This window comes from Nomascus leucogenys, chromosome 16 (genome assembly GCF_006542625.1).
Source record: "Nomascus leucogenys isolate Asia chromosome 16, Asia_NLE_v1, whole genome shotgun sequence".
Lineage (NCBI taxonomy): Eukaryota > Metazoa > Chordata > Mammalia > Primates > Hylobatidae > Nomascus > Nomascus leucogenys.
This window is the reverse complement of record NC_044396.1, coordinates 1,830,390-1,850,549: the sequence shown is the minus strand read 5'-3', so window position 1 is coordinate 1,850,549 and position 20,160 is coordinate 1,830,390. Positions and strand designations below refer to the sequence as shown.

General features: G+C 36.8%; 1 protein-coding gene and 1 pseudogene across 6 annotated transcripts in view; one reads left to right on the top strand and one right to left on the bottom strand.

Annotated features, from left to right (window-relative positions):
• NCOA2 (nuclear receptor coactivator 2) overlaps positions 1–20,160 on the bottom strand; it is a 297,018-nt gene that overhangs the window by 151,353 nt on the left and 125,505 nt on the right. The gene's annotated exons all lie outside the window — the stretch shown is intronic.
• LOC101177825 lies at positions 14,003–14,687 on the top strand (annotated as a pseudogene).

Below are 20,160 nucleotides of genomic sequence, written 5' to 3'. Positions count from 1 at the left end.
GATCCAATTTTCATTTGTAGCTTCAGGATATTACCTTAGCTACTACAGTACCCAACTTTCAAGCTCTCATAAACATATCTCCCTAAATGTATCCAAAATTGAACTCCTCACCTTTCTGAGGAAGTTTTTCTTTATCTGCTATTTTTTTCCCCAGGAGAGGGGAGACAGGAAATCTGTATCTGCTACTTTTCATAAGTCACCAGCAAATTTTTTTTTAACTCCTTTTTTCTCTCAATCTTCAAATCCAGTCAATTTCCAAGACCTTTAGATTCTACTTTTGCAGTTTCTCTTCATCACATTACCTTCTTTCCAATCCCTATACAATTACCAAGATTTCTTTCTCTTCAGTAACCCCACCACCAATAACTTCTCATGCCAGGTCTCTCCCTTACTCAATCTATCCTATAATTAGCACCAAGTTATTAGGTTACAATTCCCTCATGTGTAACATGGAGATAGAAATTACTGTACAGTACTGATTTGAGGATTAAACGTGATTATATTAATCATCTAACATAGTTCTTAACATATAGTAGGAACTCAATAAATGTCACTTCTTTTTTTCTTACTCTCTGTGAAATCAAAACAGTGATCTGGCATTCGGGGCCTCTGCAATCTACCCAGTTACCTAGCTCTGTCCATCAAATATTCCCCTAGCTGTACGGTCCGGGTTCCAACCAAACTCATACTGTGTGCAGTATTCTTTGACTTGGCCTGGCATTTTTATGCAAACAGATCACTGCTATGCTTTCCATCCTTCCATTTGGAGTGACCTTTCCTTCCATCTTCCACCTATCTAAGTCTTACTGACCCTCAAAGGTTTATTATCTCAATAGCTGCTGCCTCAGAAGGCCTTTCTTAAGTGCTTCATACAAGTGAGACCTTCCCCTCTCTCTCAATCCCCTGAAACCATTGGACTACTCTGACAGAGCCTTTTGGTCAGTCTATAAATATGTGCCTGTATCAGGAAATAAGGACACAAAAGTAGAAAACTATCCATGTTATATCTGCCTATGTACTTATTTTGCCCTAAGTATATTATAAACATGATATAGACCAGCATAGTGATTGTATTACTCATCTTCGTATTCCCTACAGGACTTATGATACTTTGGTACATAATGTAAACTTAAATTTGATGGTAGTCATAATTACTTTGCTATACTTCAATAACATTTTATTCCAGAGAATCATAAAGGGTTTCATAGAGAAAAATAATTATTACTAAAAGACATGGAAGAGAAATTACTATTATTTGTAAAATGTTAGATGAAGAAATATATATACAGCAATTACGTACATAAAACTTTACCATGATTTAAATATACAAAACTAGAAACAGAATTGAGTCTTAGACACTTAACCTCAAACTTCAGTTGAAAAAATATTATCAAAGCAATGATTAAATAAAAATAAGAATCACTCAATAAAACCTCAATCCTTATACTACATGTTATTACAAACTTCCGTGTTTTGTTATTAAGACAGCTCTTGCCCATAAAAGTCTTATGACTGGGAATCACTATGCCATATGTAAATAGAAATTAAAATGACTGAATAAAGCACAAATTCACTGTACTGAGTCCCTGATTCGGTGTTAAACACAAGGCTTATTAGTCAGCAGGATGAGTCAAATACAAAGTGAAAAGAAAATCTGACAACAAGACAACTCCTCTAACTCATCCCTTCCTGTTCAACACCACTACCAGGAAACAAAGTTAGAACCATAACCCTCCTTAACAAAGTTAAAGCAAAATCAAATAAAGATCCATTATCCAGTAGCTTAGATGCTGTCAATGTATGAATATATGCTTAGACAATGAAAATGAGTTTTTGTGTTTTGCTTTGTTTTTTTGAGACAGGGTCTCGGTCTGTCACCCAGGCTGGAGAACAGTGGTGTGATCACAGCTCACCGCAGCCTCGACCTCCTGGGTTCAAGTGATCTCCCAACCCAGCTAATTTTTAAATTTTTTGTAGAGACAAGGTTTCACCATGTTGCCCAATCTAATCTCGAACTCCTGGCCTCAAGCAATCCACCCGCCTCGGCCTCCCAAAGTGCTGGGATTACAGGCATGAGGCACCATGTACGGCTGGAAATGAGTCTTTAACATCTCAAATGTATTATTTCTTGGCCTGAAGCTTCCAAATGAATTTTAACTCTAAACCAACAAGGTACAGTCTAATGAGGATGAACGGTCTATCTACATGTGGGGCTAAGGTAGGCACATACCTAACCATTTGCTTTAAACATTATAATGAACAAATTAGCTGTTCAACTTCTAGTGTTAACTATCACAAGCACAATTACACAGTCAATTTAAAATTACTGAATAGTACACTAACATCCATGTTCTACTCTTAAAGATACTAAAGGCTGTCAATTTGTTTTCCTTAAAAGCAGGAACAGTAACACTTATTTTAATAGGGAATCTATTCCTTAAAAAATGGACTGTCAAGTAGAAGTTTCTAGCTAAAAAATGATTAACAACTAAAACATTTACAAAATGCTTACAAAAAAAGGGAATAATCACAATAATTATTGAAACATAAACTAGTGAGTGAACAAAGCAGACATTTTACTGGGAAATGCCACACCACCCAAGCCCCTATTATAGGTGATAGTAAAGATAAAACAGCGTATTACATAAAAGGCGACTCTTCAAAGCTAACCCTCTCCCTTGCTTATATGACAATATGCTTTTATAGAAAAAAATGAAAAAAAGTACAAAATGGTAGGCATGCTCCAGATGAGGGGGAAAAAGCGGATACAGCAAACAGTGAATATGATGGCCAACCACTGCAGATAAATCTAAGTCTTTATTTAGGAAAACATGTAAAATAAGTTAAAAACTTAAAACTTCAGTATATATAGAAGATATTATAAAATAATTATAATACAAAAAATTAGCAAGCACCTCACACTCTAATACCTTCTCAATATCAAAGCTTCAAATTAATTTTGAGACCAGTGAATATTTATTGAGTGCTTATTAAGTGCTAAGCCTAATGGTAAACACTTTATATACATCTCCTTTAACAACATCCCTATGAAGCAGATATTTATAGTATCCCCCATTTTATAGTAAGTGTCAGAGCTTGATTTCAAACCCAGAGTCTCACTTGGTTCTTTAACTATTATCATATTTACTGTACTAACTTTCATATAATTTTAATGATTAAGCACATGCACAGGATAATCAACATGTCCAGTCCTCTGGTCCTACAGGAGTTACCATATGGATTTGTAAAACTTACACACCTTAAAGTACCTTTACAAGGCGGAGAAAAGATGGGAAAGTTGAATCAGGGTTACTCTTAATTGCAGTTCCTTGAATCATAGCCCAAATACGAGCTTGGCTGGGACTGCTGTGGGAAAGATTCAAAGGCAAAATCAAGCACCCATGCTGCCAGGCAAGGCCAGGTCTCTCAACAAATGGAATACCAACTTTTAAACAGGTTAGACATTTAATAGAGGAAGGACAAGGGGGCCAGTGGACACAAGTGCTAATAGAAACAGTGGCGGTCAATGTGGGACGAGGGAAGAAGGCCTAAGAAGGCTGCTGTAATTTCAGCCTTGATGCAATAGAGACTGTATTTCTTTTATCTTTAGGGAAGTAAAGTACAGTAGTCCCCCTCATCCTCGAGTGGATGCCTGAAACCACAGATACTACTGAACTGTATATACACCGGTTTTTCCTATGCACAGATACCTATAAAGTTTAACTTATAAATTAGACACAGTAAGAGATTAACAATAGTTAATAATAAAATAGAATTATAACAATATACTGTTTACAATTTCAGAATAGAAAATTCATTATTAGTATAGATTTTAGCAACCTCAGCCTATGATTATTTTTGTCAATAACTTTCACCTTTTCACTTAAAGGAAGCACTTTACGGCTTCTCTTTGGAGTATCCGAATTGCCAGCATCAATACTCTTGTGCCTCGGGGCCATTATTAAGTCAAATAAGGGTCACTGGAACACAAGCACTGTGATACCTAGACAGTCGATCTGATAACCAAGCCGGCTACCAGGTGACTGACACAAGCCGGCTACTAGGTGGGTGGCACATAGAGTGTGGAGATGAGGGACAAAGGGAGGATTCACCTCCTGGGCAGGACAGAGCAGGATGGCGGGAAATTTCATCACAATGCCCAGAACCGTATGCCATTTAAAACTCATGAATTATTTCTGGAATATTCCATGCAATAAATTTGGGCCACAGTTGACCGCAGATAACTAAAACCACGTATAACAGTGCACAACTGTAGTCACCAAACAGATTACTCCGTTTCATGTAAGTGGTATGATCCTTTTTCCAAAAAAAGATCATCTTTTTCACCAAAGTTGATCCGATATAGAGTTCTATCATACTAACAGAGCTAGTTAACCAAGGGTTAAAAATTCCACCTGAAGTATTTGGAATACACATCAATATCTGTAAGTCAATATAAAAAACATCACCAGGAGGCTGAGGCAGGAAAATGGCGTGAACCCGGGAGTGGATCGCGCCACTGCACTCCAGCCTGGGCGGCAGAGTGAGACTCCACCTCAAAAAAAAAAAAAAAAAAAATCACCCTACAGCGAAATGGGCAAAATATATTAACAGGCAATTCAGAGGAAGGAATCAGAATGGCCACTGTGCACTGTGTAATCTCAACAGTAATCAGAAAATGCATAATGAAAGTAAATAGTGAAATACCATTTCATACCCCTCATGTTATCAAAAATTAAGTCTTAAAAAAAACAGTGGGCCAGGCGTGGTGGCTCATGCCTATAATCCCAGCACTTTGGGAAGCCAAGGCGGGCATATCACTTGAGATTGGGAGTTTGAGACCAGCCCGACCAACATGGAGAAATCCCTCCTCTACTAAAAATACAAAATTAGCCAGATGTGGTGGCGTCTGCCTGTAATCCCAGCTACTCGGGAGGCTGAGGCAGGAGAATCACTTGAACCCGGGAGGCAGAGGATGCGGTGAGCCAAGATCACGCCATTGCACTCCATCCAGCCTGGGCAACAAGAGTGAAACTCCGTCTCAAAAAAAGGAAAAAGAAAGTATTGGCTGAGTGCAGTGGCTCATGCTTCTAATCCCACCACTTTGGGAGACTGAGGCAGGAGGATCGCCTGAGGCCAAGAGTTTGAGACCAGTCTGGGCAATATAATAAAATACAAGAGTTTGAGACCAGTCTGGGCAATATAATAAAATAATTAGCTGAACATGGTGGTACACACCTGTAGAATCAGCTCCTTGGGAGGCTGAGGTGGGTGGATCCCCTGATCCCAGGAGTTAGAGGCTGCAGAGAGCTGTGACAGTGCCACTGCATTCCAGCCTGGGCAACAGAATGAGACTCCATCTCTTAACAACAACAACAACAACAACAACAACAACGAAGTCTTATACCAAATGTTAACCAATATACTTCAGGCTCCAATGTAAATTGGAATAAGCTGAAAATATTTAATGAAGCTAAAAATCACATACAACCCAGTCTAGGGATATTACCCTCATAGGTAATACCCCAAAGAAACGGTCATATCTATGTAAGGTATCATGAACAAAAATGTTCAGTGCTGGAATACTTGAAATTGGAAAAAATTAGAAACAATCTAAATGCAGATCAAGAGAAAAACTGATAAATTGTATATGTTCACAAAATGGAATACTGCACAACATTTGACTGACTTGCAACTACATGGATATTATCACCAAAAAAACCCCATAATGTTATAGGAAAAAAAGAAGTTGCAGAATAATATGACTAGTATACCATTTAACTGAGCTTTAAAACCTAAAAAATACTAAATATTATAAACAAATACACAAAGAGTAAACTTTTTTTTTAAATGGGTATAATACACAATAAATTCTGGATAGCACTTACCTCTAACAAAAGAATGATATAAATCATCTAAAAAGGGCTTAAAATTACATGTATGGACTCAACGTCTATGGGGCGCAATATTCATAAATTGAAGTCCTGACCCCTAATGTGATAGTATTTGGAGGTGACGTCTTTAGGGAGTAATTATGTTTAGAGGAGGTCATGAGAATGGGATCCTTATGATGGAATTAGTGTCCATTTAAGAGATCAGAGACTTCCCCTTCTCTCTTTCTTTCTCTCCCTGCCATGTGAGGATGCAGCAAGAAGGCCACCATGTGTAAGACAGGAAGAGAGCTCTCACTGGGATCCATGCTGGCACCATGATCTTAGCCTCCCTGCCTCCGGAACTGTGAGAAATAAATGTCCGTTGTTTCAGTCACCCAGTCTATGGTATTTTGTTATGGCAGCACGAGCTGAAACAGTTAAGTGTTATATTTTTCAACTGGTAAAAAATACCAAAAAACTAAAATCCAGATTAAGTGAATGACATAGCATGGCAGTTCTCAATTAGAACACACTAATAAGACACTAGTTCTCAGAGAACAACTTTAAGACTATTATCCTACATATAATTCTATTTTTTTAAAAAAATACTGCCTTTCTCTTCTTCAAAACAATCAGTAATCAGGTTCTGACTAATCTTTTTGGTGTCAGAGCCAGTCCATTTGGAATGCCATCCCTACTGTTCTAAACCAACGCACAGCCTCTCTCACTAGTCTTTTCACCTCTGGTCTATTTTCTCTCCAATTTCCAGATTCACCCTGTGTACCAAGAGCAAACCAGAAACTTCAGTTTTTTTTTGTTGTTGTTGTTTGTTTTTTTGTTTGTTTTTTTAAAGAGACAGAGTCAGCTGGGCGTGGTGGCTCACGCCTGTAATTCTAGCGCTTTGGGAGGCTGAGGGATCACGAGATCAAGAGTTTGAGACCAGCCTGGCCAATATGGTGTAACCCCGTCCCTAATACAAAAATCTCTAATACAAAAATTAGCTGGGCGTGGTGGTGCATGCCTGTAGTCCCAGCTGCTCAGGAGACTAAGGCAGGAGAATCGCTTGAACCCAGGAGGCAGAGGTTGCAGCGAGCCGAAATCGCGCTACTGCATTCCAGCCTGGATGACAGAGTGAGATTCCGTCTCAAAAACAAAACCAAACAAAAAAAGAGATGGAGTCTTGCTCTGTCACCCAGGCGGGAGTACAGTGGCACGATCACAGTTCATTGCAGCCTCTAACTCCAGGGCTCAAGTGATCCTCCTACCTTAGCCACCTGAGTAGGTGGGACCACAGGTGCACGCCACCATGCCCAGCTTCAAGAGCAAATCAATCTACATAAAATGTTACTTTGGTAATGTCACTTGTTAGCTCCTGGAATTTAACTCTTTGACAGCAGCTATTGCTGAACAATACAATGAAAACTCCTTAATCTAGCATGTAAAGGTCTTTAAGCCTGGCTCAAAGCTGTTATTTCTAACTGTACCTTCCATTACTCTATACAAATGGCTCCCTCTAGCCAAACTGCTCCATTCAAAGCCCTGCATGGGCTTTATTCATTCTCACCTCTTCTTTGGTCATCCTGTGTCTCCTGTTTGGAATGCCATCCTCTCTAACACCACCTTTCTCACGGTATCTAAATTTTAGTTGTCTTCTAAGACCTTGCCATACAAGTCTTATCTAATCCATAAATCCCTCCCTAACCAATACACTCTAATTTAGACTCATTCAATCAACCAATATTTATTGGATGCCTAGCATGTGACAGGACACACAGTTCTAGGGGCACTCACAGAATGCCTATATATATACTACACATGAATTAAATACTGTTTTGCTCTTTTTGTTAATGTATATGTCAACCTCAACTACATTATGTGCTTCTTAAAGACAAGGAGTTCATTTATCCCACAGGGCAATAACATAGTACTTTGTGTTTAGGGTTCAACATTCTCTGGCTAAATGAATTTTGAAGTAAGTTATAATCTTCTAATTTTTTGACCCAAAAAAATCAATGCCTATCCTTGGAACTTTGAACAATTACAGCATTTTCTTGTGATGTATATATACATCTATACAAGAACAATGGACTTGGAGTCAGAAGGTCTGTGTGGAACTTGGGCTCCACTGTGCACCACCTCTGGCCATATTACTTTCTCTGTACATTAGTCTCCATAAAATGAGAATATTTACACCTACCTGTGAAGACGTTCATGATTGTTATGAGGCATAATTAGAAAAAGACATATTTTATTGTGATAGAAGCATGCCTCGCACTCATTCATGAATCCAACAAATTTTTACTAGGTTATTTTCAATAGATGCCAATATCCTCATTTCCCACCAGAAGAGCTAAAAAAGATCTGTTTCCTTTCTGGTTTTTTTTTTTTCCTTTGAGATAGGGCCTCACTCTGTCACCCAGGCTGGAGTGCAGTGACAATCACAGCTCACCACAGGCCTCGATCTCCCAGACTCAGGTGATCCTCCTGCCTCAGCCTCCCAAGAAGCTGGGACTACTGGCATACGTCACCATGCCCGGCTAATTTTTTATTTTTTATTTTTTTGTAGAGATGGGGTTTCGCCATGTTACCCAGGTTGGAAGATCCATTTCGTTTCTGCTAGGTGATGGAAATGCTGCCTTTGGCTAGTAAATGAAAGAAAGGAATACCTACAGAAATATTCAAATATTCAACTAAAATATTTGAATTACATATTAAATAATCTCAAGGCCATAAAATTATATTTTTAAAATGTCTTTATTCTATTTATCACATAAGGCACAAACGTTAGGTATTTATAACCTTGCTAAAAGCACCAATGAAAATGGGATTTGGAAACGAATAGAGAAATTAACAAAATTGCTAATTATAATAAATATGATCAAGAAAACTTTGAATTCCTCTTTCATAAAATCGTTTTTCATATTTGACTTCCTATTTGAAGCAGGATACATGGGAATTCATTACTGATCAACTAGCTAGCCTACCTGGTTTTTCAGAAGAATTATCAACCTCTGTTAGGAATCCCTGCTGCTCCTGCTGGATGCAGTTGCCCGCAAGAGAAGCAGCTGCTTTTAAAATCAATTTTAGATTGACTACAATTTGGAGCCTACCCTTGGGACCTTCATTTGGAGCTCATATTTTAAACCACAATTTGGTCTCTATCCTCACTGTCTTTATATACAAGGCTCATCTCTCTTAATCCACAGTGGCTTGAAATCTCTCATTATCTCTCTGTTTCAGCTACTTAAGAAGTCCACTGCCCATCTTTGACAGCCATCCCAGAAAGGTAATTTCAAGTAGACCATCTAGCCTACATTATAGGGCTCCTCATATACCCTCTAAATTTAATGATACTCAATCTAGCCATTTTTACATGGCATGGCAACAAACAGAAATGTGTACATTTACCATTCAGTTTACAGGCAAAATCTTACATTAGGTACAGTTTGACTATTTTTATTTGACTATTTTTCCCTTTATTTTTCTTTCTAAGTCACCTTTTCTATACCACAACATAAAATTTAGGTAATTACTATATAATGCTTAGGATTATAGGCTCTGGTGTGACACCAGTTCAAATCTGGGCTGCACTGGTTATTAGCTATGTTAACTTAAAAAAATTACTAATATTTTTAGGCCCCAAGAGCAAAAAACATCACTACTGCTTCACGGGTTTTTGTTAATATTAAATAAGTTAGTACAAGTAAAACAGAAAAGCACCTAACATGAATTCTGTACAAATCCTGCATTTTTAACATGGAGTAATGGTAACACTAGTTATTGGAGTAATAAGCTATAAATATACTTTCAATGCTTAATAAGACTGAGCAAATATCATTTTGGTTAGTAGGCTCTTTTGAGCTTGAAAAATTATAAACACAACTTTCCGAGTTGTCTCCACAGCTAGTCTGTAAAGATAAATATTTATAGATTTTTCTCCCTCAAGTTTATTATTTTAATACAGAAAGTGGTTACTAGAAAAAGTGTGGAAAGTAAGGAAAAGTGAAGGGGGGGAGGACATGCATATTTCCACTATATACACTATGTGATATATTTACTTCCAAGAATTTTATAACAAAAATGTAATTTTTAAAATCAGTTATATAAAATTAAATCCTACCATTTCTACCTACCAGTACCATGAAAGTATTTTTCCTTGTTGGTTCAGCCTTTGACAATATAATTTTTAACAGCAGCATAATATTTCAAGTTGAATTCACATATTCTAAAGCAAACCTGGGCAGGACCTTCTTGTGATAACTGCAAGCATACTTGCCATAAAAGAATAGTGATGGAGGGTCTAGGTGCAGTGGCTCACACCTATAATCCCACTGCTTTGGGAAGCTAGGAGTTCAGGTGTTCAAATCTGGGATAAGGACCAGGAGTTCAAGACCAGCCTGGGCAACACAGTGAGACTCTATCTCTAAAAAGAAATTAATTTAAATTAAAAAAAGAAAAAAGAATGTCAGTCAGGATCCAGAGTCATGGGAGTGCAAACTTTTTTCTACAGCACACACACTGGCATCTTTCTAGTGCTTAGTATAGTCAAAACAATGATGGTAGCACTAAGCTAATAAATACAGAAAGAAAAAATATTGAACAAAATTGTGGCTTCAACTTAAATGTTAGGAGCACTTCCAATTTTTCACTAAGACTAACAACTTCAATCAATATACAAAATATACATGTTTGCATTCTGACTTAAGGCAAGTCAACCTAAATTCATCCACAGTAAGAAAAATTCATAGATGTGCCTATGTTGAAACTTAAATTTTCCATCTGGTAGCTTAAGGATACTTTAGGTTATCAGAGATTTTAAAAATACATATAACACACATTTACTGAAACCTAATTATGAATTTTGCCAGATTCAACACATACTACTTTAATTGACTAACAGCAACCAGTAAAAATGTTTCATTTATTTAAAAAATTACCAGCCTGGGCAACATAGACCTCAACTGTTAAAAATTAGCCAGGCTCATTTTTAAATTTTAGCCTGGAGCATGCCTGTAGTCCCGGCTACTGGGGAGGCTGCGGTGGGAGAAACACTTGAGCCAGGGAGGTCGAGGCTGCAGTGAGCAGTGATCTCACCACTGCACTCCAGCCTGGGTGACACAGTGAGACCTTGTCTCAAAAAACAGGGAGGAAAAAAAAAAAAAAGAAGAAGAAAAAAGAAAAGACAACATTAGGGAAGCAGCATGATTTGATGAAAAGAGTCACTGAACTTGGAAGGCAAAAATTTGGATTCATGTCCCAGCATGGCCCTCAACTATGCAACAGCCAAAAAATTGTTTACTAACTCTAGGTCCTAACTTTAAAGTGTAGTCCTTCAATGATGTGATTCCTAGGGTCTCTTCCAGCTCTAAAGTAAAGATGCTAAGAAATAAAGAGGATAATGCTACCGTTATCTGGCATGCAACTGACGGCCACAGGACAGGCGACTTATTGATGTACATCAAATCCTAAACCTGTAATTTTGTTCAGCACTGTCCCAGACAGTGTGTGCTGTAGTGAGGGTGGCTGGCGGGGGGACGGGGGGCAGGTAGCGGGTAGGCACAGTGACCACTAGAATCCCATTATTTGTTATATAAATGTATTGTTTTCTTTAAAAGTAAAAAACCATAAAAAAATTCTGCCTTAGTCTTTCCTGCTACCTTGGTTCCCTATCCCTTTAACAATAACAACAACCGGACTGCAATTAAATATTTGAGTTGCTCTCATTAAAGAAACTTCCATTTACTTTCCTGGTACACAAGGAAAACGATTTTGAAATCTGCCTAATCAACAGACATTAATATTGTCTGTTGAAATAAATATGTTTGCATAGTTATTTAAAAAACACCATATAAAATCATGCTTAAATTCATTTATTTTGAACACATACCTATGAGCAATTAGTTTAAATATAAAGAAAAAGATGAATTATATGAATTTTCAAAGCACATTAAATTAGCATTGAAATTCTATGAACGTACTTTAGAATGCTAACTTTGTTAATTTTTTGTTTGTTTGTAATATGCAATAGAGGGGAAGATATATGTTGAAAATACATCTTGGCTCATTAAAAATGCAACACAGGCATATGCTCTTTTCAGACATCTTTTTAAACCAAGAAGGAGATCTTTCTTTGCCATCTTTCAAATAAATATTCATTTCTGGTCCCGATTATAAGCAAGATACAGTATAGTAAATGACAGATTTGCTATGTCTTTAACAAAAAATAATAAACAAGGTAAGCACCAGAGTACTGTGGAACACACTCAGCTTATTAGTATTAATTTTTTACGTTTCAACTGAATGTAGCTATAATGGGTACCCTGACTGTAAATTTAAACTGCTATGCTTATGTGAAGATTGTGTAATAAGCAGTCATTATGCTCTTTTGTAATCTCTAATGGGAAAACTAAGAAGTTCTTCCTCCTTTAAACGCTTTAATAAAGTAAGATTTTTAGGGGAAAAAACGCTCAACTTTTTAAGTTGTAAATTACTAAAAGTTGCTCTCACTAGACCTGACTATTTAGAAACTACAGTGATTAAATGCTTTCCAGAGCTTACATGTTAGTGCTTTCAACATCAAATGTACAATGAGAAACATGTCAGCACTCTGCTCTGCGAAGCTTTGGCCTTCAGTCAGCAACAGTACAGGACGGCCAGGTCCTGCACGACTGAGATAGACAGAAACGCCTTAGCAAACCAGAGCCACCAGATCCATCATTTGCTTCTGACCGCTTGTGCCTACATACTTGCCCTCAACCCACATGTTTGCAAACACAACCTTCTACACATTAAACTAACAGGCTATTCCTTTGCTCCTGAATCACACAGGCTGCCTAATGAAGTTCCTAGCTAAATCTCTCCACTGAAATTACTTTCCATAGGGAAAACTGTACAGATATCCTAGTAAATTAAAGAGATTGAAAAATTGTAGGAATTCTGCACATATGTGTAATTACCAAAGTAAAAGAAATATTTTAAAGTACATATTTATTGTCGACTGATTTCCAACTTATGGAAATGTACATACAAACACTTGAAAAATAAAGCTTCAAAAGTACACACTTTTTTGGATTTTGGAATGCGTTCAAACTTGGCAGAAACTGTGGGATCCTTGAAACATCAAGGTTTTTCACTTTTTCTTCTCCTTTTTTTAAATTGCCTGTAAACTTTCATCACCAGTATTCTGCTACAGGTATAGACATGGCTAAAATGCATTGATTCATCCTAGAAGGAGGGATGTTTACAGAAATTAAGCCAGATTCACTCAAAGCAAAGCACAGGCTTCAACATGAAACCCCTACCCCTACCTAAAAAACCTCTCAGCAGTAACTAACTTATCTACGTGTCTCCTCTACTCTTCCCTTAATTCTTCTGTGTCATGTTTCTGGTTATATTATCATGTGCTCCCAACTTTTTTTCCTTTGATAAGAGTAATTTTAAGAGGCTAATTTTTTTTTTCTTATCCCACAGCAGTCTCTTAACTGATTGGTCTGAAATTCCTTTGCTCCACCTCCTAACATCTGTCACAAAAGTCAGATTACAAGTCAACCCAAAGGGGAGCAAGGAGTGTGCACCTAAGAGGGAACACAAGAAAAAGGAAACACTAGTGGTTAGGGCATCACTAGAAGCCATAATATAGTTTCTATTCTTTATTTGATACAACTGTACAAAAGGACACCACGTTAGATATAACATTAGGCTGAATGTTAATTTCCTAAATAAAAATTCTCTTTAAAGATGTAAAATAATAATCCCTTTATTATTCAATATATAGAGATTTATTAAACACTTATAAAGTAATAATTTAATATTTACAGTGAAGAAAACTAACTTACATCTTCATTTTTAAAGTAATCTCTAATACCATCAGAAATATTAACAGTGAAATACATTAATTACAAGCCAAATTATACAATGTATGTAGCTACTTAGGCATTTTACTAAGAAAATAACTTTATCTTTGATATCTTCTATTTTAAAAACTTGTCTGTGAATTGATTTAATGATTGTGTATATAAATCTGCCAAAATTATTTCAATGGATGAAACAATGAATCAGTACCTATTTATATGCTGCCAAAGCACACCTATAATTTTTTAAATGATGATAAGAGTAGCCTAAGGCAGTGAGCAGACATCTCAGAAATCTCAGTGTAAGTGGTTTTAACTTGCAACACGATGCCACAAACTTAGAACAGAGAGCTGCCATCTTGCGTCCCCGTGTGTGTGCACCTCTCAGCTGGTTCCCCCGAGACCCCCTGAGCACCAACCCTAGTGCCCCGCGCAGCCCCTTATCCGCTGCAACAAGACGAAAGAAACAATCATGAACCAGGAAAAACTCGCCAAACTGCAGGCAAAAGTGCCCGTTGGTGGAACTGCTCACAGAAAGGTGGTGGTTCACAGAACAGCCATAGCAGATGATAAAAAAATGTCAGTTCTCCTTAAAGAAGTTAGAAATCTCTGGCATTGAAGAGGTGAATATGTTTACAAACCAAGGAACAGTGATCCACTTTAACAACCCTAAAGTTCAGGCATCTCCGGCAGTGAACACTTTCACCATTACAGGCTATACTGAGACAAAGCAGCTGACAGAAATGCTACCCAGAATCTTAAACCAGCTTGGTGCAGGCAGTCTGACTAGTTTAAGGAGACTGGCTCAAGCTCTGTCCAAACAATTTGTGGGTGGAAAAGCACCACTTACTACTGGAGAGGATGACGATGATGAAGTTCCAGATCTTCTGGAGAATTTGGATGAGGCTTCCAAGAATGAGGCAAACTGAAGTGAGTCAACTTCTGAAGATAAAACTTGAAGAAGTTACTGGGAGCTGCTATTTTGTTTTATGACTGCTTTTAAAGAAATTTTTGTTTATGGGTCTGATAAAATCTAGATCTCTAATATTTTTAAGCTCAAGTCCCTTGGACACTACAGCTCTTTTCAGTTTTTGCTTCTACGCAATTCATTCTTTGCAGCTAATTAAGCCGAAGAAGTCTGCGAATAAAGTTTGAAACAAGGGTTAATAAAGTTCTTTGCCTAGTATACAGTTTTTTTCTTTATTTCATTGACACCGATCTGTACACAGTAAATCACAGTGTAGTGTAACCCAGGTGGTATAAAGTTCTCATGTTTGAAAAAAAAAAAAAAAACCTTACATCAGGAAAACATTTAACTAAAGCAACAACAAAAACTTGTTTTTTGGTTAAAAGTGCTTGGTGGTTCTCTAATACATATGAGTACCTGAAAAATAATTCAGATCCAATCTACTCCATTAGGATACTGAAGTTTCCAAAGCCTACAGAGCTTCAGTTGATTGTAATTACTGTGAAGGGGGAGAACCTACCGTGTGCTCAATCTTGCCATCTGTAGGTGCTTTACACAACTCCAGGGTTTTTTAAGTAGAGTCAAAAATTTACAGTATTTTTTTAAACTAATTACCAATCACAAAATCCTTTTGCTTTATGTGTCATCCTTGAAAAATTCTCTGAATAATTTTGGTAATATCCCATCATAAATTTGCTCAACATTAGCTCTATCCACAAATCTGTTTTACATTCATATTACAAATACAGTGTTTAATGATCAAGCAAATATTTATTCTCATATTTAGCAAAATGATTTCTTCCAAAATAACTCTGAAAGATACTGCTTATAGAACACAGCAATTATTCTAAGACTACTTTACAAAACCACTGGTGGCCTGCAACGCAACAATCCACATAAAATATGAACTGAAAAGTATTCATAATCAGGACCTCAATCTCATCGCTACTTGTGAACTCTACTACCACTCAAGATGCTCGCTCACTCCACTGTCTCACCTCTTAGTGTCCACAACAGAAACACTGAGGTATCATCTCCTGCAATTAAGATTTCGGCTAGAGAACTGGCACAGTAAGTTATACCATTTCCAGACCTAACAGATTTACACTACAATTAAATATATTAAAATTTCTGCACATAAAAAACTCATATATACCTAATCAAAAGGCATCCTTACCCAGCCAGTAGGTTCATCTGTAGTTCTGATTATTTTAAATTAGCAGATATTCCAAAAATCAAAATAAGTACAAATATGCCATCTTCTAAAATTCTCTAATTCTCAAGTTTTATTTCTCTCATTTAGAGTTATCAAACTGTACTTGCAAAACTGTATCCTTAATTAACCACAGGAAATTTCCAGTAAACTGAAATCATCACCATAAATTCAGTAGGTATAATGAGAAATCATCTAAGAGTAGAATATAGTCCTTAAAAAGAAATAAGCACTTACATATAGTTGCAGTTCAGCTTATTAAAGAATTGTATTCTTAAAAATACTATATAAATCACATAAATTTGAATTTTATTTTCAATATGCAAAAGAAATTTAATATTTAAAAAGAAACCTGCTGAGTCCTTTTTTAAAACTGAATAATCTTTAGCAATACAAATGATCAACTCCTACTTAAATTATTTTATATGTAGGAATCTGATACATTAAAACAGGTTGTCTATGTAGTATTACTCTAATTAAAAAAACAAAGAACAGCTAACCAAAGAAGAACAAGCTTAGCGGAGAAAATACGAAAAAAATTTTGAATTAATGTTTCTAATTAGCAAGGGCTTCCACAAAGACATAAAAGCAAATTTTGCTTTCCTGATTAATTAGAACACCAACACAAAGAACTAGACTCTAATTGGCAGTTCTTCTAGAGAACTAGGATGGAACAGATGCAACCAACAGTAGAATATGTGTTAATTTTTAAAAGTGCACTGAAAATCTTGTGTCACAGATATATAGATAGATGATGGTTCTTATGCTTAAACACTTTCAACAACTATAAAGGCTATGTAGCTGGTAGTATAGCAGAAAAGTCTGGCCAAAAAATACTAAACTTTGCAAAGTTTTTGTCCACTTAGCTGTAAGGTAAAATATTGACTGAAATGACCTTCAAAAACATCCAGAATTGTTCCTCTTTCTATGAATGATTCCCTAATTATCAGAGACATATTTTCAATATTTGCTGTTAATTTTAATGGAAGAATTTCACAATACACTCAAAGAATATGAATTTCTTCCTCCAAGATAAAAGGAGGCACAGATCATTAATGTAAAACAAATATGCCTAAATTAAATGAAAAGAGAAAAAGAAATTAAGGAAGAAATTTGGGACAGGACCCATAACAGCACTGCAATTAAAAAGATAAGGAAAGCAAATTCTCAGGAAAGACAAATAAATCCTCCAGCCTCCAAGATGAGAAACTTGCTCTTAGGGGGAAAAAAAAGATTAACATTAAAGAATAGCAAATTGAGGCGATTTAAGAAGTAAATTCAAAATACGGCAGCGAAAACTTCTGAATGCCAAATTTTAAGAACACTGATACAGTTTGGTTGTGTCCCCACCCAAATCTCATCATGAACTGTAGTTCCCATAATCCCCACGTGTCTAGGAGGGTCCCTGTGGGAGGTAACTGAATCGGGGGGTGGTTTCCCCCAACCCATTTTTGTGATAGTAAGTTATCACTAAGATCTGATGGTTTTATAAGCGGCTTCTCCCTTCACTCAGTTCTCATTCTTCTCTCGCCTGCTGCCTTGTGAAGGAAGACATGTTTGCTTCCCCTTCCGCCATGACTGTTAAGTTTCCTGAGGCCTTCCCAACCATGTGAAACTGTGAGTCAATTAAACCTCTTTCCTTTATAAATTACCCAGCCTCGGGTATTTCTTCACAGCAGCGTGAGGACTAATACATACACCCATTAGTCTCAAAACAATTCTCTCAAATTCTGATATACAGACCTTTAAAAAACAGACATCATCTACATGGCATTCTAAATTTTCTGATATTTTCATTCTTTACTAGCCACTTTCATTCTGCTGTCTCATTGTCTAAGTAAAATAATTTCAGAATGAATAACATAATAAAATGTAAGTATACTAAAGCATAAATACTTTCTCTTAAAAAATAACTTCTAAGATCCCATTTAAGCAGAACCTAGATTTCTCCACCTTGTGTTTTCCCAACCATGGGCAAGCTCTTTAATTTTTTTTACCTCGGGTTCTTCATCTAAAGCAGGCGTTTTTGTTTTTTTTCCTAATTGCTTCAGTGATTACGTAAAAACAAAATGAGACAAATGGCCAAAAATGGTCTGTATAACATTTTTGCAATAAAGCATAAATGACAGAAGTGACTAAGGCTTGAGTGATCCTTAACTGTCCAATTTCCTTCTGAAACTTTACTATACGTTACTACTATCTCTTGCCTTTTCTGTTTTTCCAAGTAATAATCTCTTCTTTTCTCTATTTACCCTAACCTTAAGAAACTCACAATTCAGATGAGAAAATATTTACTGGTTCTTCTGTAAAGATGTTCTAAAGATGTAGCTATATCTTTTGGTTAAATGAAACTAATCCTGAAACTTTTTTTAAAATAAAATCCCTACATTTTAAAATAAAATGTTTCCTAAAATATATGGTTTCTTTACCTTCCTAAATGGTGTTCTTTGGTAAGGTTAATAGCAGTATTAAGGGCCAGACAGTTGAGTAAAAAAAAATTACTTCTAAACTAAATGTTCCCACAAATGCTATTTTTAGGTCACGTTTATACACTATTCATACTTTTATGTGAATTTCTTAATTATCAGGGTACTCACTGTCATTTTTTAAAAAATGAATACACTACAATTTATCCATCCTTCTGTTAGACATTTAAATTTTTTCCAGTTTTTTGCTATTTCCTCACTGTCGTTTTTGATGTATTCCATATGCCTGATTCTACCAGCCAGTTTTCTGTTTTCTAGACTTTACTCCCATATTCATATCTTTATAATAGCTTTAATGATATATAATTTACATGCCATGCAATTCATCAATTTAAATAAAATGTACAATAGTTTTTAGTATATTCAGAGTTGTGCAACCAACACCACAATCAATTTTAGAACATTATTAACACTATAAAAAGAAACCCTATATCCATTAGCACTCACTCCCATTTTCTCCCACTCTCCAATCCCAGCCCTAGGCAACAATCAATCTACCTTCTATCTCTACAGCATTGCCTATTCTGGACATTTCATATAAATGGAATCATACAATATACGGCCTTTATGACTGGCTTCTTTCACTAAATTTAATGCTTTCAGGGCTCATCCATTTTGTAGCATGTATCAGTATTTCACTTCTTTTTATTGCCAAATAATATTCTGCTGAAGTTTATAGCAAGTTTTACTTATCCATTCATCAGCTGATGGATGTTTGGACTGTTTTCATTTTGGGACTATTATGACTAATGCTGCTATGAACATTCTCATATTCATGTTTCATCAACATAGAAAGTCTACTAACTAGTTTATGGTAATGGGATGATGTGGATCATAGGGAGCCTGGATATCCACAGGAGACCAAGCCAGGTCTTTTGTAAGACCTGGGGTGACTCCTCCTTCCCTTAGAAGTCAGTCACTTCCTAGAATCCGCTTATCTTCATCCCCTCCGCCACTACCCCTCAGTTCACATCTCATCTGGATCACTTCCACAGGCTAAACCTGCCTCAGCCTCCAGTATTACCCTCCTCTAGTCCATTCACCCCAGGACAGGGCATTCATTCTAAAATGAATGAATTGACTTGGCACGGTGGCTCATGCCTGTGATCCCAGCATTTTGGGAGGCTGAGGTGGGCAAATCACTTGAGGCCAGGAGTTCAAGACCAGGCTGGACAAATGGCGAAACCCCGTCTCTACCAAAAATATAAAAAATAGCTGGGTGTGGTGGTGTGCACCTGTAATCCCAGCTACTAGGTAGGCTGAGGCATGAGAATTGCTTGAACCTGGGAGGCAGAGGCTGCAGTGAAGCGAGGTTGTGCCACTGCACCCCAGCCTGGGCAACAGAGTGAGACTCTTGTCTCCCCCCACAAAAAAAAAATCATTTCATTTCCCTGTATCAATCTGTCAATGAATCCCTATGGCACTCAAGATTAAAGTAAAATGGCTTACCAAGCAAAAGGCCCTTGGATGATCTCACCTGACCAATCTCCATAATCCTGACCTCTCGCTATTTCTGCCGCACCTGTGAGGAACAACTGGAGTCCATTATTCCAAAGGCCTTGCTCCCTCTTCTCACCATTGAACCTTTGTACATGCTGCCCTCTCTGCCTGGAATTACCCCCAGTAGCTGCTTCCCCTTATGATGGAACTGTTTATTTCCTACCTTTTTTTCAATATGCCATCACCTCCATAATGACATACACTCCAAGTGAGCAAAATATGTCTTTTCTCATTACCAGTGGATCTAGCATAATCAACAGCATAGAGTGGA